The 26,447-nt window shown below is 33.9% G+C and overlaps 2 non-coding genes across 2 annotated transcripts; one reads left to right on the top strand and one right to left on the bottom strand.

The window, feature by feature from the left end:
- Positions 1 to 16,620: 16,620 nt before the first annotated feature.
- Positions 16,621 to 16,692, bottom strand: TRNAD-GUC (transfer RNA aspartic acid (anticodon GUC)). Its single transcript has one exon. It is a non-coding gene; the product is annotated as a tRNA-Asp (tRNA).
- Positions 16,693 to 16,792: 100 nt separating this feature from the next.
- TRNAG-GCC (transfer RNA glycine (anticodon GCC)) lies at positions 16,793 to 16,863 on the top strand. The gene has a single exon. It is a non-coding gene; the product is annotated as a tRNA-Gly (tRNA).
- Positions 16,864 to 26,447: the final 9,584 nt, after the last annotated feature.

The following is a 26,447-nucleotide window of genomic DNA, read 5'->3' as shown; positions in this document are numbered from 1 at the left end:
CACCAAAATACATTGGATTAATATTTCAGATAAAAAATATGCAAGTTATCAATAACATACATTGGAAAAGAAATTTATGCAAAGAAATCCTGAGTTTTGATTGGCTGAATGGTAAACGATTAATAACGGTTTAAAAACAATGCCTCCACTATAGTTTCCTGTTGGCAGGAACTACTAATTGCCTCTGAAGCTAAATGCTTAATTAGTGCTATGAATAAATAGTGCCCCGAGAGCATTGCTGGTGTTTTTGACATCTTGGCTGTTCGACGCAGTGAAGAGCTTTGCGAAACTGCAACTTATCAAGTTTTTTTCAACACACAATCGGTTATATTTATTATGGCTTTAAGTAATAGTTTTGGATATCAATTTATTCTCTGAATCCAAGGTAGTTGGATTTTGAAGCTTGGTCCAATCAACTTAAACATCATGTTTCAAGGATGAGGTCTAAAATAATTCTAAATAAGTGATAAAGATGAATAAATTAATAATAGTTCTGATTAGATTAGCACGTGGAAGGCCCAAACTTATTGTAAAACAACAATGAAGGCAAAAAGAGTGAATCTCACAAGAGGTGAGATTGAGAAAGAGAAGAAAAAGAGATAGGAAGCTTTTGATTGGAGCTGGGAATCAACAGAAGACAAGGGTCCCGACCCTGAAACAAAGATTTCTCTTTCACCAACTGCAAAAGAGCAGGGGGAGAACAAGAAGAGCCTTTCTTCCTTCGATGAACTACTGTCCATGCAATGCTATCATCCATCACCCCAGTAATTGGAGAAACAAGAGGTGATTCTCCAATTGGAAGATCAACAACTGCGAAAGGGGGGACAACAATATTACTAGGCACATCAACAACCGCAAGAGGAGGTTGTAGTCAGGAGGGAGCAACCTATGTGGCCAAAGACTGATTAGGAACAATAGTAATTGCTGGATCATACAATAGAAAATGAATTCAACAAAAAAATTACAAAAACAACATAATGTCATCTAGAAAATAGAAGCATATGGATGCATTTAATTCAATTTTCACATTTTTAATCAAGATGTAAAATTCAACTCCTACTTTGATGAAATATGATAGAGAAGTTTATTTGATTTCTAAATATCAATATAAGACACATAAAATTTCAGTCATGATATTGTGGAGAAATTGGTTTACTTTGAAATAAAAAAACAACATAAATCTTAATTTAAAATTGAGAAAAAGATCAAATATTAGTGAATTTGGTAACAACCTTTACATCTCTAGAGATGGGTAGAAAGCTGTTTCTCGATTAAATTGCGTACAAGATTTTTGAATCAACGTTTTGGACGTCCGAAACGTTGATTCAAAAATCTTGTACACAATTTAATCCAGAAACAGATCCAAAACGTTGATTCAAAAATCTTGTACACAATTTAATCTAGAAACAACTTTCTATCTATTCTATGGATTGTGGAAATCTCTTATCATTAATCTTTAGAGATTGCATGCTTTCTAGGATCCTCAAAGAGAGCGACCTTATAATTGTTAAAATCTCTTGCAAATCAATGATATGTTTTTTGTTTTAGAGTGCAAATTTTGATCTCATTGTTGAGTTTTGCAAATATTTCATTGATAAAATTTATAATCCTTTGACCGTATTGGAAATATTAATATTAGGTGCATATACTTAAGAACTTTAAATATGTAGATCTTATAGGTCTTGTAACCCTCTTTATACTTCCTATCCTTATTAGCTTCATTTTTATTACCTTTGTTTTTGTGAGATGAGATTTTTCATTTGTAAGGTATTTATTTGTAATGAACCAAATAATAATAAAAGCCTTAAAATTGTAATTGAAATTATTTTTTATATCAAATTTAAAATAAAAAATAATTAAAATATTAATAACTCATTAAATTAATTATAACTAAAAACAAAAAAAAACTAAAACTTATATAAAATAATATTAAATTTTACTAAATAAAATATAAATTTAAATGTAATTTTAGTTTAACTAAAAACATACTAAATTTTTAAACTAAATTGAAACTTTTAATTCATCTATTTATACAACATTTTAATTTTTGAGACAATTTAACAATAATATGATATTATGTTTTTTTTTTTTTGGGTGGGGGGTGAAAGGTCATAAGTCTATCTATATATTTTGATCGGTAATATGTATGTTTATTATATTATAAAATAAAGCTGTACAATAACAACAAAGGTTTTTAAACATCAACCACCCAAAAACCATCTACTAGATCCACCAAACCACCCAACAAAAAACCAGAAGTCAATCCCACCAACCAGAAACCCACCAAACCATCATACCACACCAAAAAAATAGTTAGCTGAGCTCAAAATGACGCTCGTTACATCATTGCCATACAAAAATTAACTAGCAATTCAAAGTTCATATGACACAATTGAAAAAACCATAAAACATGAAGTATCCAAATCTAACAGACTAAGAAGAAAAACAGAGGTACCTAGGGCCATAGCCAGGTCATTCTCGTTCCATCTCTGCCTCTTGCACAACCACAACGTTTACCGCACCACCCGTCCCGCCTCCTCCAACGTTCGGGAGAATTGCCAAAGGCACGTTTTTCTTTGCCAATTCCGCAGATAAATCTCTGGTCTTTGGCCGCAACCTCCTTCCATCCACTTCCGTTTGTGCCTGCCTGATGACCTCCTCTAGCTCCATAATTTGGACATACAACTTCAGAGCCTCCCATGCCCATTTCGTCATCTCTCTAAATCGAGCCTTCACTTCTTCTCTCCGTCTAAGAAAGGGAATGTGCATATGTCGATCCCTAAGTTCAACCAGTTGCTCCGGAATTCCTTCCGACATATCAAACCCCCGTCCCAACACCGCCCACTCCAACAAAGACTCCATATTCTCTAGGTATTCATGCGACACTATTGCTTGCATTACTCTCTGAACCTCTGCACATGAGGAATCCAATTTGAGCCCCCACACCATTATTAGATAATAGATGTCTGCCCTTGTTCTATACCTATGGCCAATAACCACCACCTCTTCTCCCAACGCCAATTGCACGACCTTCAGAAACAATGGCTCCTGCGACCTGAACATGTTCTACATCCGTCTCTCCAAAATTGGCCCCAAAAATTTCGGCATCATTTTGTTTGTTTTCAGTGTGAAATTGGCTTCCATTACTCTTACCAGCCACGAAACTGCCTTTCTTTGTCAAAAAACCACTCTTGCAATTCCAGAAGAGCTCCCACCATCTACATTGAATGGGCATTCTTTCTCATTATTTCTATTAATGAGGCTATCTCCATCTCCGCCGCCACTAAATAGTTCATCGACATTAATTGCCAGTGTCAGCCGAAACAACCTAGGCTCGCGGGCAAAGAATGAAACATGCTCACACACACTTCAAATTTCTCGGTGGTACTATATGGTATGAGATATTTTAGAAATGCCATTGTGTTATGGCATCATCTTTATCCCACCACCTCATCACTCCTTTGTCCAGTTCACATGCCATGTTTGATAAGGCATCTGTTAAAGCATTTCCACCCCTCCTAATGTGATATATCCAGAAATTTTGAAAGCCTATATATAATTATTAAAAAAGATAATGTTTACAATATAAATTAAGAAATAATCTAATATGATTGTCAACAAATTGAACAACCTTACATTGGTATCTACTCAAAAGGGAGCATATGAACATCTATGGACATAAGGTCTAAATTATAAAATTTGGAACGGCTTAATCCACACACACTAACCTTACACTTCTAGGCTTAAAAGTGTTAAACACTCAGAGTTGACTGACATTTTCTAGGCTTAATATGTTGTTTAATGTATGTGGTCACACTAAGAATACACTTCTAGGCTTAAAAGTGTTAAACACTCAGAGTTGACTAACAATCTCCATGCTTAATATGTTACTTGGCGTGTAGTTTAAAACTGGCCATGAAATTTGATAGCTGAAATTTCATAACAAAATAGATAGACAACTATATGAAAGGAGATGAAAATCCCAAAACATAACAAGCTTGAGGCACCTTAAGCATATCATCCACAAGATAGAATTACCCGTATAGCAAGCACAAAGAAGACTGCAACACAACTTCACCCGTCATTGTCCTTAATGCCTTTGCTACATGCAAGCAGAGTCCATGATAAATATATTCTTTAGCTTACGGGTGTGATGACACCAGACTTTGGGTACACCATGTAATGAAATTTCGGGAGCTGGTATAACAAATGAGCTTTGATTGGTGGGGTCGCCAAGAGAGCTACTCTGCAAACCCACAAAAATTTGAACAATGCTTGAGGAGCGAAGCATAGTGAGATGGAGGTGGGCAAATGACACACAAACCAACTCGATAAACAATTTAGAGAATACCCCACAACCAATCACAAGGGAAATGAGGGGCACGATCGACATAAAAAGAATGAGGAAATATACTTGCAAAATAGACAAGAGGCGTGAGGAATCAAGAAGCTGATGCTTTTGTTTGGATGATTAGAGACATCAATGAAGTGGTGAAAGCGGTCCTATGAGTAGTTGAAAATAGGATGAGACTATTAGCAACTTTTATTTGCCAACCAATCTGTAAGCTGATTATCTTCCCTGTAGCAATGACTCAACTCAAAGCTCTCCAAACTATCCAAGAGAGACCAAACTTGGTGTAAAACATACTGGATGCTCCGGTTGAGAACACTTCTCTTTCTACATGCATTAATGATGATCAAAGAATCCCCTTCTATTAGAAAATTTTGTAATTTAAAGGGCTTTCATCCATAGGATTCCTTGAAGCATTGCATTGGCTTCCTCAAAGTTATTTGTTCCGTCTGGGAATTTAAATGCATTTGTAGCAATGATTTTACCTTTGTGATCTCTAATTACACATCCACCTCTAGTTATAATAGGGGCGTGTTTGACTTTGTAGCTCAAATGAAGCACTGATTTGGAGATTGCTTGCTCAAAGGTCCAAACAACTATTGAATTTAAGAGATAAATCATTTAAATCACTTTTTTATTTCTATTTTGTCAGTTTTAGGTGTTGCATGTTCTCAGAGTTGAAAGTGTGATAAAACTAAGAATATCACCAAGTCTGAAGTCTATCTTATATATCTTGGTTTCATGAATGAGAACATATTTGCTTGATTAGAATGTTGAATGTATTTTGTTGAAGTTGATATAAGAGAATATCCCCTAGGTTTGGTAGAGCCTAAAATGCAGGGGGAGAGGTGTAACTGATCTCTCATTCATTTGTGAAACGTGTAATTGATCTCTCGTTCATTTGCGAAACTACCATTAAAATTGAGTATAAGTAATGACAAAGATTTAGGTTTTAATGAGTGCAGATTTTGAAAACACCAACACTATCAATTGACAATGTATTTATGAAAAGTAAAAATGATTACCAAGAATTAAAAAAAGTAACAAAAATTAGTTCATGAAGAAAAGAATGAAATATGAATCTTGAATGCTGAGATATGTTGGGAAAAAAGATGATATTTTGGAGGATGGTTTTTTTTGTTCCTTTTCCATTTGAACTTTTTGATTATGACATTTTTACCTTTCTTTATATGCTTTTCATTATATTTCATGTTTCATGATTGTTGTACTTAGTTGGAGTTGTTAACCTTCCTTTTTTTCTTGAAATGTTTACTTGTATCGTTATTTCTACCTTCTTTTCCTATTTCTACATCCTTACATGCCTTGTCTTTTTATTTGCCCATGTTTACCATATTTGTTGACCATTTCACTATTGTCTTCCATATTTATGTTTGCTTGTTCTTTTTTATGTCTATTATTTATCATGATACTTATTTAATTACTTTCTATGATTGTATACATAATTGTATGGTCTATACCTTATGATCCTTGTTGTTCTTCATTCACATGTTTATAATGCTTATGTTGCTTTGAGTCTTAACATGCCATTACCACATAGCTAGTTTGATTTGATCCTCTAATTCTCATTAATTATGGTCTCTTTATTCACATGCTTATGATGCGTATGTTGATTTTAGTCTTATCATGCCATTACCGCACGCCTAGTTTGATTTGATCCTCCAATTCTCGTTAATTATGGTCGATACCACATCAACTTTTATGATTTTATACATAATTGTATGGTCTATACTTTATGATCCTTGTCATTCTTTATTCACATGTTTATGATGCTTATGTTGCTTTGATTCTTATGATGCCATTATCACATACCTAATTTGATTTGATCCTCCAATTCTCATTAATTATGTCCCATATCATTATTTTGTCTTATTTCTACATCATGGTTTTAGAACTACTTTATTCCACTATAGGGCATGCAATCATCCCTTCATTTTTATACTGAATGCTTTTAGAGCTATCTTATTACATTAGGGGAATCATGTCCTCCTTATACCACTTTGTACTGTCATTGTCATATCGTGCTTCTAGAGTTATCCTAATACATTAAGGGACATCATGCTTTCTCCATTATTTTCTCAAATGCTTGATCACATTCTTAGGCCTATCTTACCACAATATCAATATTACACCCTCCCCATCCTATTGTGTGTTCACATGCCTTATCATGTGTTGAAGATTGGCAGCGTCTGTCATCACTTCCAACCCGAGGAAGACAAATATGTAAGTGACCTAATCGGCCTAATTGTCTAAGAGGGAGTGTTGATGCTTTGGTCGGATTCCTTCAGGCCGACATCGACAACATAAAGGTTGTGATAATATGATATAATTATATTATATTGTGATAATATAATTATATTATACTTATTGTGATAATATTATTATTGAGAGATAATATAATTATATTATTATGTGATAATATAAATATATTGTATAATTATTATATTATATGATAATATAATAATTATTATATTATTATTAATAATATGATTATTGGAGACCAACTTGAAAGAGTGGTGACCCTTGGTGAAGGGGCACCACCGATAGGTATAAAGGAAGAATAAATCTTCCTCTCTAAAGAATTGAAGAAAAGAAATAATATACTCATAATTTGTATACCTCAAATTAACATGGTATCAGAGCAGGTCTTTTTGGAGAGAGCCTTACAACTTAAAGGAAGATCCTAAAAGGCACTATGACAAATTACTATACAACAATCTGAGTAACAAAGACTGGTGTAGTCATTGTCACTGAGAAAATAAAAGACATGGGAGTAGAAGATGTGTTTGTTGGTGTGTATCTGACTTACATGACATCGACCTACATGATCTTAAAGGAAGCAACAATTATATAAAGAAACTGATATTGCTTGCATACAAGTGAATCTTCCAAGCCGTTCCATTACACCATCAGGGTGAGGCGATACTCAACAAATTTGATCTTGAGTGACTATAACCTTAAGATTGATCTTTTCATTTGATCAATCTAAAATCGTTATTGCCTTAAGTTATTCGATTCTCAATATAGTTATTAGTGAATTATTTTAATGGTGATTTTGCTTTGATCAACTCTGTGGCAACGACTTTCAAAGCGAGGAAAATTTATCACATTGGTTGCACTTAAGAGGATATCGATCTCTGATTTCTTATTAGCGATTACCTCAGTACAATTCACATTGCAAATCTATCTTGGACAACATCGATTTTGACATTGGCGAAGTGATAATTGCAAACCCTCAAGCTTGGGTTTAGTGATCGAGATTCATGTTTGACATCAAATACATCTTCACAAGAAGTGATTACATTTTGACATATTAATAAATCAAAATTCTGATCCAGCGATTTCAATCTAAGGCAAAGGCGAGATTCAAGATGAAACTGATCGATATCACCAGGCTCAACAATTCATCTTCCACTTGTAATAATTATATTCAAGACACAACACACTATGACTTCAGTCTGCTTTGAGCCCACGAATTTACAAGAGGCAAGATGATCATTTCGAAACTTATGATCAATTATTGATAATATTTACGAATCGAGGAAAAGCAATTTCAACAAATTCATGAGTGGTGATTTTGATTTCACCTTCATATCATATTTTGTTCAATTCAAAACCGAATCGCACTGGGATCTTGTCTTTAGTAGAGAATTCATGACAGGCAGTGATGTGCATTCTGATATTAACAGTGATGAATGCCATTTGTAAATAAGGTTATGATAAATGCATAAGAAGCCGATTTTGATTTTGTTCCAGTAAACCCTGTTTTGATCATAGGAGACTTAGATTGTCATCAAGGCAAACTCATTGAGAGGCTAAAGGTTCAATCAACATCAACATTTAGTTTGTTATTGGAAAGACAACAAGTGCATTCATTGTTGATAATTTATATTTTTGTCAAAGCAATGACAAGTATATGCAATGATCTCTCATAAAGACAACGTATAAGTGTTGGGATATAAATTAAAATAATCACCAAGATATTTTGTGATTATTTTGACTCAGGACTGTGGTGGTGGTTTTATGAACAAACATTGATATCGACTATAACCAATGGTAAATTAATATATCATGATTTAGTGACAACCGATGATGATTGAAATGAACAGAATGACAACCTAAATATGTTGTGATCTTCATTGTTGAATAAGATAGAGATATGCTTTGTGACAGCAACATTCTGTTTTATGACGATAACCTTCATGTCTTCATGAGCGGGTGTGGTGATCCGAAATGATATGTGAAGTGTTTCACATTTAGTGTGATCTGTACTGAAACAATAGACAGTGAATCCTACGTAGAAGAAAGTTCAAAGAAGGTTTGTTAATAAAATTTGATTTTCTTATGAAGCGACTTCACATTAACATGGATGGACCAAGAAGCATAAGAGATTGCAACTTGATGCTTGCCACCATGAGACTAAGTTTGTGGCTAGGATCGTTTACTCAAAGAGGAGGAATCAACATTGAGAGGGAGTTTGAAAATCCATTAGAAGCAACCTTGGGCGAGGTATCTTCCATAATTGGAACCTTGTGAGTATGCTTCCGTGACAGAGGGAGCATCTAGATAATCATGGTTCAGAGGGAGTGGACCATGTCAAGATGGTTTCTCTAGTGATCAGTCAAAGGACTATGATTCATGAGATGGAGTCCCATTTATGTAGGCTGGAAGGCCTTTATGCTGACTTCTAGGTCAAAGCATGTGGAGATCAAGTATCACTATGTTAGAGACATGGTGGAAAGGTATGCTATTCACTAATGTATTCTTCTTTTCAAAAGATGTTTTAAAGTGTAAACTCTTGTGATTGTATTTATCTTTGAGAGAGACTTAAGGAGAAATCTCTTATCTACACCCTCTGATATGGTTCATGGTGGATGTCATGTGTGTGACTCCATGACAATTTTGGTTCAGTGCTTGATGAGCCCTTGTGAACATTATTGTGAGGTGACGATCTCTCAATAGTGAACACTTGTACATTTGATCATTATCGTAAGGTGATGATATTACGATATTGATTGATCATACCATTATGATGGATATCATGGGACGTGATATCTATGAATATGTCATAATGGTTTATATCTCTAGTAGTAATATCTATGGATATGCCATAATGGTGGATATCATGAGACGTGATATCCATGGATAAGCCATAATGGTGGATATTACATAAAGAGATATTCATGGTGGATTTCATGTGACGTGAAATCCGTGGACATGCCATGTAGCGATATCTATGGATATGCCATAATGGTGGGTATCATGTGAAGTGATATCTATGGATAAGCCATAATGGTGGATATTACTTAAGGGATCTCTATGGTGGATATCACGTGAGGTGATATCTATGGATAAACCATAATGGTTGGTATCACATGAGGTGATATATATTTCCTTTCGACATATGTATGTAGCCATTGTGGTCAAACATCACAATAAGGTGATAAGCCTCTCGCTTGCTCATGAGTATAGTCATTGTGTTGGTCATCTTGATGAAGTGATATGTCTTGTGTAGCTGGAAGTATCCTCCCTAGCTGAGAGGGAGTGTTGAAGATTGGCAACGTCGGTCATCACTTCCAACCTGAGGAAGACAAATATGTAAGTGGCCTAATCAACCTAATTGACTAAGAGGGAGTGTTGATGCTATGGTCGAATTCCTTCAGGTCGATATCGACAACATAAAGGTTGTGATAATATGATATAATTATATTATATTGTGATAATATAATTATATTATATTTATTGTGATAATATTATTATTGAGATATAATATAATAATATTATTATATGATAATATAATATAATTATATAATTATTATATGATAATATAATTATATTATTATTATGAGATAATATAATTATATTATTATGTGATAATATAATTATATTATAAATATGTTGTATAATTATTATATTATTAATAATAATTATATTATTATTAATAATATGATTATTGGAGACTGTTAGTCCGCACTTGTATTATGTCTTTTCACGTTTTTCAAAATTTTCTCTTTGCAATTTTTCTTGAACTGAACCTGTCGCTTGAACCTTTCTAGCGGTTCAAGGTTCAAGTTCAAGTGCGGTATGTGGTATAATGGCTTTTGTTTTTAATAAGGCGCTAAAGGTCTTGGTGGTAATAGTTCATTGAACTTGAATCTTGAACCTTTCTAGGGGTTCAAGGTTCACGGTTCAACATGTTAAAGCAAGTCTTGTGTAAGTCATGTTTTATAATGGGTAAGCTTAGGCATGTTCGTATGTTTTGCTTACATGTTGTTTTGAACTTGAACCTTTGAACTACTTTTTGAAGGGTTCAAAGTTCAAGGTTCGAGGATCGATGACTTTGGAGATAAAGTGGAAAAGTGTTAGCATGTAGGGAATATTCTTGATTTAAAAGATGAACCTCGAGAAAATGAATTGTGATGAAAGTCCGTACTAGAGAATAATCATTCCAAGTAAGGATATGGAGGGGAAAAGACTTGTTATTAATAAACTGTCAGAATTTAATCTTTTCAGCACAATTTGGCACAGATGAGTATACAGTTTCAAATCATGACGAATCGTGCGATCGATATTTTAGGCCAGTCCCTAGGATTTGTTTGATTTAAAACAAGTTACTTGCCTTTATCATTTGCCCAATTTGGCAAGTAGAAGATTAGTGGAGGCGATATTTCTTGCTCCCGACTCTGTGAATTCTCAGTTCTGCATGAAAGGTGAGCTCAAGTTCTTCCTCTTTTCCTGTTGGTTTTTATAAATTGAAAGTGTTATTCGATACTTCAGTCGGTTCAGTCAATTTTTCCTATTGTGCATTTTATGGTTGTAAAGCTAAAATGGGACCGAAATTACCTCAAACATACTAGAGGTCTTGGTTAGTTTGCTCCTTGCCTGACATAGGGGACACTTTTCTACCGTCAGTAGACTTAGAGGAATTCCATGAAAGAACACAAAATTCTGCTGGTTCCCCCTTGATGCAGAAAATTTTAGATAGTGGGTTGGTAGAAGCTGCAACATTTCCTCTAGCTGTGTCATGTCCAGAAGTAGTTTTGGAATGTATGAGCATATGTGATCCTGTTGAGAAGTGTATAAGGGACGCAAAGGGTAAGGTTTTGCTTACAATTAGTCGGGAGGTTATTATTGCTGTAATGAAAATACTAGAGAAGGAGCAATATGAGGACTTTTCTCTGAGAAGAAGTCATGTTATAGGAGTGTCATTGCTAGAAATTGGTTAGTGAATTTTCAAAAGGGGGGTTCTAGATTTCCAAGCCCATTAACTCGAGAGCATTTGATTCAGGAAGTAAGGGATATAGTCATTTTACTACATAGAATGCGGGGAAATCAAATAGCCTTTTATTGGGAGGATTGGATGTATTTATTTATTCAGGTCATTTTTGGCGAAAAGAGATACATAGATTGGGCAGAGTTAATTGCGGAAAGAATGCATGAGGGTTTAAGTTGTTTTGGTAACAAAAATTTCTATATGTCCTCTTACCTCGTATACTGTTTAGCCTGCACCCGTAAATGGGTAGGTCTATATCATGAAAATTGGCAGAATGACATGAGGATATATGAATATTACCTGCATTTGCAACAACACAGGGTCACTGAAAATTATTACAAGGTTCATGATATTTTTCTTGGAAGGTTAGTGTTTGAGTTAAAAGGAGATATTCATAAGAGATTAATTGAGGAAGCCATGCAATTTATAAACATATATGGCAACTTCTATATTCAGTTCTCTAGGTTCACTTATTTGAGGTTGGTGGTTTTGAAGGTGAACCCTACAAATTGCTGAGATATGTCTTTGACAGGCAAGTGTTAATTGAAGTGTGCAGGCAACTTTCTCATATAGATAAGAAATATGGGGAAGAACACCAAACATGGGTTTCTTTTCCCATTGAATTGACATATTACACTTGTAACAGTGTTTCAGATGCTTTGAATTTAGAATTAGAGTTCAAAAGGTTTAATTTTTAGTTGTATTTTCCCCGCACTGAATTTGATATTAAAGGATTTGCAATTACCCACTTTACATTCAGGGAGAATTTTCAACATGTACCCAATCTAGAAGACTTTTGGGCGGATTGTGTGGATGAGTATGAAGTCCGAAAAAGAGCTCACTTAAGAATCACAGTGCAACAAATTAGGGATTATGGTTTGAAGATAAACATTGTAAATATTGTTGATTATGAAAATGATTTGCTTGATTCCCAATTTGTTGATTATAGGCAGCAAGGAGTAATACCAGAGATTGACTAGAAAAAAGATGAGGAAGAACAAATTCAAACCAGGACATTCTTGGTCATTCGAATAACAAAAAAGTGGCTTAAAGAGCGAAGTCTGAGCAGTAGCTCAAGGAAAGATTCAACCTCACCCACTGAGGTCCTGGTATCTAATTCACTTGTTCCATCTTGTGTTGTAGGTTATTCACAGAAATAGGGAAAAGGAGGATAGAAAGCAAAGACAGTGCAAAGCAAAGAGGATTCAACTTCTATCAGAATCACCTGCTCCAAAGCAAGGGGCAAAAGACGATCCTCGCCCGTTGATACTATGAGTTGACCTTGAGATGGATACCACCTCAATTGATCCCAATAAAAAAAAACAAGGCCTGGCCGATGAGGGTAGTAATCAGCAAGATCAAGAAGCCTTAAATGCAGTTACTACGTTGATAGTAAGGGACGTAAAAGAAACTGGAACTGATCCGGATAAGTCTCAAGTTCCTTTAGGACCAGTATGGTGAGAAAACATGTTAAGCAACAAGAAGAGAAACATTGTTCCAACCTCAGTTCCAGTAGAGGACATGGTGAGTAAATGCCTGGGAAAGACTCCTAAAGCAAAGAAGTAAAAAACTATGTCAAAAATTGATTTTGATGTACATAGTGGCTACTGGATCGCAGAGATAGAACATCCATTGATAGATGAAAAGACAGAAAACCCTACAGCTCAGGACTTTGCTGTTGAAAAGTTAAATATTGTAACTTCTTTTCGAGCTACATATGTTCTTCATCTTGAGGCTCCAACAAAGAAGATCATAACCAGGACTTGGAAAGATGAGAAAGATAAGCATCAGATGAAAGAAATGTTACGAAGGATGGCAGAGTATATTGAGGCAATTAATGATCCAAACCCTCAACCTTTGTCACAGATTCTAATGTCTTTTGATCCCAAGTCCCCTCCAAATCAGAAGACTCTGGAACAAATACAAAAATGCAGGTTGATCATAGAAACTGTGATGGAGTGGTTAGAAAGAATTCTGAAGTCTGGTGCCGAATACTTTATTAATTTAAGCAGAGTATATGATGGGGCGATACAAGTGATGAAGTAGTTGGAGGTCGAAATCATCAATGGGAAGAATGAGGAAGCTAAATGGGCATCAAAAGTTGCATAGATGCGAGAAGTGCAGAGTTATGGGGTAATGAAGTTTCTTGCTGAAAAACCTGTGGCAGGCTTGGATGATAGCATTTTATATGTTTGTCAGAGGAACATTGAATGGAGAAATTCCTTGATAAAATAGGCTTATGAGGAATTCGTGAAGTTGGCAAATCAACTTGCGGAATTAGTTACCTCCATGAGAAATGAACTCGTGTGCATTGGGATAAAATGTCTGAAAGATGATGGAAGAACCCTTGAGACGATTGAGGTTATAACAAAATCATTTAAAGACAAAATCAATTATATAAAAGAAGCCAAGGGTTTAGTTTCGGATGACTTAAGTGTCATTGCTAAAATTGAATTACTCCTGTCCGACAAAGTTGCATAGGTTCACAGGGAAAAAGAGGTATGGAAGCAATGAATGGCACACGTGGGATTGCCTCATAACATAACCATTCAACTCTTTGCCACTGCTCATGCGGATTGGAAGAAAGAAGCAGTTACTAGAACTGCTTAGTAATGTTTTTCATAGATGATAGGTCCTGTTCACTTGCTAGTTGCAAGACAATTTTATTTTTGTTTAAATGTTGGTTTCAATGACTTTGTGGGGCGGAAATTGTTGGCTTTCCGAGTTTCCCGTTATAACTGTTGGCCAGGTTGTGGCTATATAACTATGTTTTTGATACTTAGAAAGGTTCGAAAAACTGTGATTTTTCCAAGAACAAATAGTATCTATTTTCTGTGAATTTTCTGAAATCTGGAATGACTGGTTTAGTAATGAAATGTAATGGCATGCAGTCTCTGAATCTGTGTGTTTAAGGATTGGCTATTTTTCTTAAGAAATCAACTAATGCGTATGATATCATTTTGTTATCAGTTATTCCTATATTTTCTGAAATCGTCGTTACCATTATTTACAAGTAAATTCCTTGTGGATTGAATTGTGCTGATCCCCCTTGTCATGTGAGGCATGAGGGAGAATCAGTCAGAATCCATACTGCTATGCATTTACTTTTGCTCTAAATTTATGTGATGAACATGTGTGAAAATCAGAGTTTGTGGGCTCTTATTTGATCTTCAAAAATATTCTTTCTGTTTTATGTGAAAAGCATTCCTTCGTGTTGATGGATGAATGCTAAAGCCTTTTCACGCTTTCTGGTTAAAAGTGTATTCATTTCAAAGTTTTTTGTATAAAATCCATTGCAAATCATACGAGGAGCTGCCCTCTAATGCAGAGGATGGATTTTTAATTGATTCATCCAACTGTTGGTTTATTTGTTTCTTTCATAAAAGGGTATACAAGAGTCATATTATTGTTCAAAGCAAGTAAACATTACAATTTGAAGAAAGGGACAAATATGTTAACCAATAGAGATCAACTTGAAAGAGTAGTGACCCTTGGTGAAGGGGCACCACCGATAGGTATAAAGGAAGAATAAATCTTCCTCTCTAAAGAATTGAAGAAAATAAATTATACTCAGAATTTGTATACCTCAAATTAACATCATGTTCCTAGGACCTACATTAGGGGCACCATATCTTCTCCATATTATCCATACCTACATTACACCTCTAGGGCCTTTTTTACATTATTATTAGACTATACTAGGGGAAATCATCTATGCCTTGACCATTATATCTATTTACATGTCTATCATTTGATATTTTCCTACTTGCTTGTCACATAATATTATCTATTGGACTTATTACATGATTTATGTGCTTGCATGTTTACATCTTTATCACTTACAAATTTTAATTTATGTATATTCTTTTTTCTATCTTCCAATTCATGTTCCATCAAGTGGTTGACTTAGAGAACTTGATCCTCACAATCCTTCAACTTCCTTAAAGTAATTTGAATACCACTAATTCATACACACCATTAGACATTAGACATTTGAGTGAACCATGTCAGAGAAGCCTACTAATTGCTATATAAGAATTGCACCCTCAAAACTAGTTCCATGTGGCTTGGGATCAACCGTGGTCATTCAAGATTAACTCACAAATGATTCCACATTCATGTAGATTTGTAGATAGTTGCATCTGAGGGCATTACTTTCTAGATATTAGTGGGCTTATTTTATGCATGTTCTATATTCATATTCTATCATAAGTTTGAAAGCTAAGTGAAAGGAAGTATATGATTCTAGGAGGTATGCGATTTTTTTAATTCATATAGTTACAAAGAAATTTTATTTTTTTAAAGATAACTATACTTTGAGATAGTGATTATACTAAAAGATAGGATTAGGACAATGGGGAAGTGGGGATGAAGGAAAGGGAAATCACAATAGAAAGTTTGAAACCCCACCCAAGAAGACTAGATTGTGACCAAACACCTTCATACTTAACAATTGAGACATTACATCAATTGCATGTTTGGGAAATGTTATAAATCTAACCATTTAAGAATAATGATTATGTTGAATGTGAACTCTCACAAATTAAAAAATTTCTCCAAAATATTCTTAAATGATACCAATAGACAACAACAATAAAAATAAATTGAATAACAATGATACCAATGATACCAAGAGACAACAACAAATAAAATATTTTAGATAGCAAATGTTCACAACTTATATTCATAAATTACAAAACATATATCCATGTCACGCTAAATTAATCTAAAACTAAAAAATCTAAACCATTCTATATTTGAACATCATTAATTCATATAGCAAATATCCCTTCCCTTTCCAGTTAATTAATTATATTCATTCATGACAAAATCACATGGCTTAACTTGCTTAATGTGTGATGGTAATGCAATTTCAAGAAACTTCATCTCCTTGAATTTAATTTAATTAATTAGAGCGTCCATTACGGCACCTGAATTCTAATATCCTCTCCACAGGATAAATTAAAAAACATTAACTCGCCGTTGCCGGGGATCGAAACCGGGTCACCCGCGTGACAGGCGGGAATACTCACCACTATACTACAACGACAGGTGTGTAAGAACTTTGCGCTTAAACCTTTATCTCAAAAACATTTAAGGAAGATTGTTGTTTCATGCAGTAATAGCTTTAATAGTTAATGAAAATATCGGCACCAGTGGTCTAGTGGTAGAATAGTACCCTGCCACGGTACAGACCCGGGTTCGATTCCCGGCTGGTGCACAAATTTTGTCTATCCCGATTGTTAAGGAACATCGTAAATGAGACATGCGTGACCAGGCCTGGAATTTGGAATTTGGAATTTGACGGTCACCCCTATCTGTCATATGACGGTTTAGTCATTTCATACCTGTCATATGACGGTTTAGTCATTTCAATAATGATAAATTAGTAATATATGCAAAAATCTTAAATTTACTAAATAAGTTTCTAAATTAATACACTAATATATATTATATATTAACATTAAATGACAATCAATTAATAATTACTAATTAAGTAAATACACATTTAAATTTTAAAATTATATATATTATGACAAGTTTCTATAACAATCTTATTAAATATATTTAAAAAATTAAATTGACTAAGTTTCTAAATTCATATATAAAAAAATAGAATATATTGTAAAAATTCATATTAAAATATTTTATCAATTATATTCTATTATTTCAATTTTGACAAGTTTCTAAATTCCTATGAAAAAATAGAACTATTCTAAAAAATCATATTAAAATATTATAAAATTAGAAACAACTACATCCTTCCATATTCTAAATCCTTCTATTTCAAAATATTCTAAATAAATTTGTATTTTTATAATAAACATTCTAAACTAATATATATTACCTACTATATTTTTTTACGGTTTATTTATAATTTGAAGTGTCATCTATACGGTTTTAGAAAAAAATAGCATGTCAATGCATACGTTCTACTAATTTTTTAAGCTGTTAAATACGGTTCAAAAGTCAAAAAACGGCCATTTTGCCTGTCAAATTCCAGGCCTGTGCGTGACGCTACAATCCAATTAAATTTTTTAGGGCCCGGTCTTTAAATTTTTTGTTGCAAAGAATGTATAAATAGGACTGACCAGCAATTAATGTAATTGCAATCCAACGTATTCCAACAAAATTGTTATGTTTGATATTTTCATAATAGTACTTTATATTGGATGATTATTTTGGTTTGGGATCTGTTCGATGCTTATGTAAGGAAAAAATCAGTTCATAAATGGTTGTGGTTTTTATATATACATAGACTAATTTGAAAATCCATTAAAAGTTTATAGAATACATTTATTTATGAATAGTATCATTGAGGTAACATTCTTGATTGTATGAACAAAATTTTTGTAAGACTTCCATTAGAATCATGAGTAGAGAGTTGTTATAATATCATTGACCTTAATTAATATGGGAAGACATTAAGATGTTATTATTGATTTTGATTATTAATGATTTATTGGGGAGATACATGTAGTAGATCATAACAATGAATTATGTTTGTAGGAGGTGACATAATAACTATAGCTTCAATTTTATTTTTTAGATGAGGCGGAGCTTTAGGGTGTCGAGCGGTGGTAGGGTTAGGGTTGCCGAAGGGGTGGCTTCTGTTGAGGAAGACAATGTGACAGATTCCGATTTAGACGATGATGAGGATGTATGGGTGACAATGAGGGTTTGGTCCTAATTCCCCTTTGTATGGGTTGCTTGGATCTCTTTGTTTCTTGGTTCTTCTATGGATGGTTTAGGTTGGGTCGGGTTGCCTTTGCATCTTTCGAATGTCCTTCTTGCTCCCGCTTCTTTGTTAGGATCTGTTGCCCCTACCGATATTGGGGTAGATGCTGGTGTTTTTGTTATACAAAAGGTAGAATCTGGTGGGTGCGTAGGGAGGTGGTACTTTTGTTGCTCCTATGACCTTCTGTGAGGTGGTTGGGGTTGGTTCCTTGGTTGCCAAAGGTGCCAGGGCCTTGGGTTTTGGTATCGACGATTTTGCGATTTCAGGTTTTTGGGGTTGCCTTTCTAGATGCTTTCATGTTCTTCCATGGCTTGCATGGCCACTCTGGAGCTTGGAGTCTCCTTTTTGGCTTTGTCCTGTTGTGAACACTTTGCTTCTGTTTCTCTATCAACATTCTCCGTTAGAGGTGGAGACCATGGTGGGGTTCAATATTTTTGTGTTTAATAGGTTTGTGTGTCAACATTAGTTGAAGCTTTTTGGAGCCTTTCCAAAACCCAATTTTTCTAGCAAGCTTATTATGTTTTATTTATTTGTTATTGGAAGTGAAGGTTATGGGGGCCTTGTTAAAACCCATGGTTAAGGTTAAGGGATCTCGAAAAAACCCTTTGTTCGAAGGTTATGGTAGCCTTGCCAAAACCCATGTTTCAATTCATGGGAGTCTTGCAAAACCCTTTGTTAATGTGTGTTTGATAGCTCTTGCTTGATGGCTTAAGCCTTGTAGGTGTCTCAACCAGATCTTTGTTGCCTAGTTGCTAATGGTTGGTTGTTGGTAGTCTTTGGTTGATCTTTTATCAACACTCTATTTATGGGTTCTAGACTCCTTCTAAGTCCTGAGGGTTTTGGGTCCCTTCAAAACTTGTTGTAAGGGGTTTTGGGACCCCTCAAAACCTGTTTGACCCTTAATCAAAATAGTAAATTATGTTTGTTCTAGGTGAACTTTTACATGATTGTGTGAATATTGAAATGGAGAGAAAATAGCTATGTGCCCTTTGAAAACCCTAAATCAAGTTTTGAACATTAAATTATTGAATATTGGTAAATATCAATCAATAGAACTTTTAAAGTCACATTTCCTATAAAGATCATGATGTTATAAACTTGATAACCTTACCATTTTCCTTTCAGATACATATATGTTAGAATCTATGTTATTGTTGTATGTTACTTTTATTTGATAGGCTTTGAGATAAAGTGGGTGTCAATGTCAAATGAGTTAAATCTATATAAATGAACTCAATTTTGTTACTTTTTAGTGTTATCATGGGATGATTAATAGATAGTTAGTGTGCATATGCTTTTGACTGATTGAGCAAGGATGGACCTTGATCCTAAGTTATAGTGATAAAATCTCATGTATTTACTCTTAATCAACTCTACCTACATCTCTACATGATCTAGGACACCATTAATGACTTGATTCGATTCCTACAACTAATCCAATATTTGTTTTCCCACCTAAACATCATTATTCATCTCAAAGGCTTAGATTCACATGTAATTTCAACAATAAGAGAGGAAGATGATCATGTGGTCATTAATATGAGGTTTCTTTTCTATTTCTACTTGCCCTTATGCACATTCTAAAGCATCCATCTCACAAATTTCATGGCTTTTACCTTGTCTTGCACACCTAAAAAAATTATCTCCACTCCTCCATCAAGTTCCTTTCTTTAAAATGACTGAGTGAATTTATGTAATTTCTTGCATGACCTTTGATACCCTTAATGGTCTAGGAATGGACATGATCATATGAGTGAAGAACTTCAAATACCTCTTGGTATATATTCTTATATTAAATCATGAGGGGGATTTAGAATAAGGTTGTTCCTAGATAATTTTATTAAAAACTAATTTTGTTTGCAAAGGGGTCCATAAACTTCATATTCAAGATTTGTGATGATAGAGTGGAAAGAAAAATAGGCTTCTAATTATCATAGAAAATTCCAACAAAAATTACTTATATCACCTTTATAGTGAATGATTCATTTTTTTCTTTAAATTTCTCGTATTGATAACAAGCACCATTTTGAGGATGTTTATGTTTGACAATTCTTTGTGGGTGCTTCAAATTGCTTAAAAATTTAAATAACTACAAAAAGTGTTAATTCATACACATTACTTGATAATTAAGAGCAACAAAAACCACAAATTATAAAGTGAATTAGAAGATTCTTTAGGATACTTCTAAATTTAAAACTATAACAACAATAACAAAGAATTAATAATAGCTAGCTATTATTCAAGTGTTGCAAGTTTGTCCAACCCTTTGTGCATGGTGTTTATCTTCCTACTTGTGTAAGTAAGGTCAATGTGCAAATCATTTTGAACAATATGATCTCTTTGTGTTTAGGACAAAGTGACTTGTTAATGATAGTTAACCAATCCCTAATCTTTTTGAGGACATTGTTGTTTTATTTAACAATAGATTATAAGGATATGTACTCTAGTTCATTAGAACGATCTTAATTTGAATTTTGTGCAACTATTATTTATATTTTGGTAATCATAAAGTGATGTTAAAGAAAATATTAACTATACCAATTCGTAAATCTTAACAATCAAATTACAAATTATTTTTACAATCTTTAACATAAGGTACACTGATTGTACAACCTTTGTTTTTTAATTTACATTTTTTTATTATTTTAATATAATTGAATTAATAAAAAAAAAAATTATACAATTAAAAAATTAATTGTAATACAAATAAAAAATCTAAATTTAAATTCTATTTTTAATATTTTTAAAAATAATATAATAAACTTAAGTATTGAACATATCATTGATTAAATAATATTTAAGTATAGCTGTTTAAAGTTTTACTTTAAAGATAGGTACCTCATTTTCATGCTTCAAACACAACATAATAATCGGATTTGAAAAAACTTTACAATTACACCTTTCATTTTCTTTATTTTATAATTTTGTAAGCTCTCATTATTCTTTATATCATATCTTATGTTTTTCCTTAAAACTCTAAATATCTTTGCACAAATCAAAACCTTTATTCTTCATATTATATCTTATGGTTTTTCCTTAATAATCTAGAGATCTTTGCACCAATCATAATGCTTAACAATTTTCTAAGCTTTCATTATTCTTATCATAGCTTATATTTTGTTCTTAAAACTCCAAAAATCTTTTCATTAATAATACTATTTTATTAAAATCTTTTCATTAATAATACTATTTTATAATTTACTCAATTCTTATTATTCTTTACATTATATTTTATATTTTTTCAATGTTTCTACTTGTAATAATACCTTATAACTTTCCAAGCTCTCATTATTCTTCACATCATATATCATATTTTATAGTTTTTTCTTAAAAATTTAAATATCTTTATATCAATAATACTTATAGCTTTTAAACATAGAATTAATAAAATTAACGATAGCCATTGAATCTATAATTCATACATGAATCATCATTGATAAAGTATGAAATTGTTGATTCTTTGTTGAAAATCGATTTTAGAATTTTTACTATTTCTTGTACTATGAACTTTCATTCTGACAACTTGCACATCATTTATTGTTTGATTTTATTTATGTTTTATTTACTTATTATAATTTCTAAGCTGAAAATTTCCTCATTTAATTTAAAAGGAAATTCTATTAGTCTCCTACTCAATAGAATCACTTAATTTATTTAGCAAGCTTCACAAATAAATTATTGAAAGATATGGTTAATGGTTGGCTATGTTGCATGTCCGAGGCAAAGGTGAGGAGCCTTCCTCACAAAGAATCCACTCAATACTATCTGCCTCCATGATACTCACACCATATTTGCGACCTTCTTTCATCGAATCCATGAAGCTAAGCATTTATCAACTTTAGTTAATTGATAGAAGTGAAAATGCACAGGAAAAAAGTACTAGCACATTGTGAGCGGTAGATGGAGATTCGAAATTGAAATTTGAATTTGACTATTATAGTGTCTATCACTCTGAAGAGTTAGGGGAGTGCAACTGAAGAGGAAGAAAAATGAAAAGTTAGATGGGTTCCACACCAGTTGTCTAAGCGGTCAACAAATAGAGTGTGCTAGTTAAGTGCAACCTTATTTTACACCACTATGTTAGTCCCCTAAACTTACATAATGATACAATTGTGATGAATTGGAAATGTTTTGACCTTAATGAAAATGCTAAAATTAATCAAATTCTCTTTCATTAAAAGATTATATGAGTTTCAATAGATAATCCACTCTTGATTGAATTAAAATATATTTTGTTTTTCTATCCATGATAACTTTTCCATCTCAAATCTTGAAAATCCCTCAAGGTACTATAAATTGTCCATACATGAATGCAATCTATTCTGAAATAGAGTTATTAATATCATGGTACTAGTTAGAAATCAATGAGGAAATATTACCTTTATTACTTAGTGGGGGGGGGGGGGTGTGGGGGGGTGTTGAATCAGTTTGCACCAGAAATTCAAAACCTTACTGCAACTTAAACCACAACTCAGATCTGATAATGAACAGTTAAAGTATGAAACAACACCACATCAATAACACACATAACACCAATATTTTTCATGGAAAATCCGGTTAAGGGAAAAACCACGGTGGGAACCTCACAATGAGATAATAGCCTGTTAGGAGTAAATGAAATATTACAATGGGGAATGCACATGCATTCAAGCACACTACCTAGAGCTCACTGCTCAAAATAAGAAACCTAGAAAGGCTACAACAACCTTTAGGAAATGTTCACTACCTTACAAGAAGTCACAATGACTTACAAAACATTCAGATTACATTCGAAGAATCATGAATTGATAAAGTATCATCTCAACATGCCTGAGTACAGTTTCGGTTAAGCACATTGTCTGATATGCTCTGCAACATACTTCTCACAAAATCGCTCAACTACTAAATGATTAGATCAATATTTGCACATACAAAAACCTTTCCCAATGATTAAATGCCTCTCCCAATGAATACAATGCATATTTATACACATCATCAGCCCATGAAATATAGGTCGGCTCACCACATGCTACATATTAAAAATATAATCACATACACCATAATAATGCATGTGGACCAAAACAATGTTGGCTAAGACATAGTCTAGACCTAAAAAATGACCACAAATATGAAATGCATCGAAAGATCATACCTCGATCATCCACAACGCACTACAACACGAAAAACATCACATAACAAGAAGAACATCACCAGATTAAGAAAATCTTCAATAATGCTCACAAGGATCAATGTGGACCACCAATATGCATAACACATGATCTAGAAACATCCACAAACAACGTGAATTACATGACAACAACCACAACATCTCGCATCACTAGAATCATCATCATCATCTCACAACCAGAGCTCAAAAGCATACACATAACTAACTGTCAAACTGAAAGATTCACTTGCTGACCTCCAAATCATGAACTACTCAAACTGAGGACACATATCAATGTCCATAATACTTCCCACACATCCACAAAAAAATATATTACAATTCTGGAGCATAGAATACATATTTACCAAAACTGCCACTACAAAACAACTAAATAACCAACCACCACAATACCAAATCACACAACTTGATCAAATAAAAATGCAGACCTCTGAAACTTATGCTGAATCAACTAGAGATAAGCATATCATAATCCATTAAACCGCATCAACTCATCTGCAATAAACGGGCTCAACTAGCTCAACCAATCTGACTGTAATACGACATGACATATTGACTTCACATATGTTGACATCAATGACAACATATCAACCAATATCCAATAATCTCCCCCTTTGGCATTGGTGGCAACATATGAAATGTGAAAAATAATCAATGCAAAGAAAGAATCAAATCAATCAACAATCTCCCACCTACAACTCAAATCTCAAATCTTTGATTAGTTGCATCTCACCCCAAAATGCTTCAGGGTTTTTCACATGCTTCTCTCTCCCTCTTTAACATCGATGACAAAGGTAAAGAGATCAAAACTCTCTCTCCCTATAAATAATCACTCAAATTAGACTCACTCAGCCACAACACTGACTACTCCTGCTGAGTAGCAACCACAACTCATCAATCCAGATCACAAGATATCTCTGTGAAGCTCACTAGACTAAAGCAACCCATGCATCTTAGTTCTCATAAGGAGGTGAAGTCACCCCTAACTTCTCCCGGAGATACTCAAAACTATCTTTAGGAAAAGGCTTCACGAAAATATTTGCAATCTTCTCCTTTGTAGATACATACTCTGACAATCTAACTTCTTCCTCATTCACCTTCTCCCTTAAGAAATGATACTTGATAGATATATGCTTTTTTTTAGAATTCAGTACCAAATTCTTACAGATATTGATAGCACTTGAGGGTGTGTGCACCAAGATGGCGTATAAAAAAGTGGACACACACCCAAAAAAAGTTAAAAAAATAGCAACCACGTTTGCGGTTTTAAAATTAAAAAAAACCTTGTACGCGGTTAGATTCATTGTGCTTGAGCCTAAAGGGACAAAACTGCGTACGCGGTCCTTTAGGAAATAAGACCGCATACGTGGTTATAGTTCCTAAAGGACCGCGTATGCGGTCCCTATCAATAATTTTTTTTTTGACAATCGACTTATTATTTCCTTCCATGGCCGAGAGAGAGTTTGAAGGGTTTTTTGGTTGTAAACCACGCACGAGATACATATTTTCACACCCAAACGCCATGGAAAGAGGCCAATTACACATTTTTTTTGTTTTTTTTGCACATTTGATAAATTTTATTTACGTTTTCAATTTAAAATCATTGATTTTGATTAGTTTTTTTTTTTTTTACCAATATCAGATTTTGAAAATCCAGAACCACAACAAGACACACCTCAAAACCCCCAACAAAACCCACAACAAAAACCATAATAAAACCCTTAGGATACACCTCCAACTCCTCCTTTAGACCACACAACAACTACACAAAAGGATTTGCTTAATCAGTTAGGGCAAAACACTGCTAAAATAAAAAGACTGATTAATAGATTGAAAACATTTGAGCTTGAAAATCATTTATCCCTTGCCACTAGCCTAGAAACATTGGCTAGTGGTGCCACTACAGTTTTGAGTCAGATTACAAAATGGGGAAACTATAGGGATAGGTGTCACACTTATTATGCTGATGGGTTATCATATGATGTAGTGAAAAATAAAAAAACATAAGTAAAGCAGAAATATGTGCTCTTTTTGTTGATCCTAGAACTGGTGAGTCCTTACCTCTTAATGCAAAGAGGTTTCCCATACATTGATGTACCAATGTGCAGATGAAGAATCTTTTTTGGAATAGGTTGTGGATGGTCTTTGACGAACCACCTTGTAATAATTTTGAGGTTCCATTATATTTTTTGAGGAAAGTATATTGTGAGCTTGTCCTCAATGAGGGGCCTAGTTATTTTGATATGAGAGAGTTCCATGGTAGAGGTGGCGGCTCTACCCAAGATAGACCTAGAGCTCGTAGGGTAGTAGGCCCGCAGAGTCATCAACCCCCAGCACCCAAACCCAAGGTACATGTGACATTCGTAGTATCACTGAAAGAGTCGATGGAGCTGCAGACTCTTCAGGCGGCCACAACATTGACTGATGCGATCATCCATCATGGGACACAATTAGCACACCCTCTTGGCTCGGACGATGATCCATTAGTTGAGGCAACTGGCTCTAGTCAACCCATTGAGCATGTGTGTCCCACTTGCTTAGGAATATGCACATGGATGGATGTTGAGGCCAGTGCCAATGGTTCCACATCCCATCTATGCATGATTTGTGGGAGCAGATGTTAGACCCGCATGACTGAGGATGTGGCACTGATGGATGAATTGATGGACATGCTGTTTGGTACTCAACGCCAAACATAGGTGTGTTGATTTGAATTCATAACATTTTATTTATCAGTCACTTAAATTTGTAATTATAAATGAATTTTCATTTATAGATCGATTTAAATTGATGCAAACAATATGCATTTCGGGATGCAGCAACGCGTGTTAATACACCATTTGATATTCCTCCTGCAGTTATTGTAGCTTCAACTTCAACGCTTGAGGTATAAATTTTGTAA

The sequence above is a fragment of the Cryptomeria japonica genome, chromosome 8, assembly GCF_030272615.1.
Source record: "Cryptomeria japonica chromosome 8, Sugi_1.0, whole genome shotgun sequence".
Lineage (NCBI taxonomy): Eukaryota > Viridiplantae > Streptophyta > Pinopsida > Cupressales > Cupressaceae > Cryptomeria > Cryptomeria japonica.
This window is presented reverse-complemented; position numbering and strand designations above follow the sequence as displayed.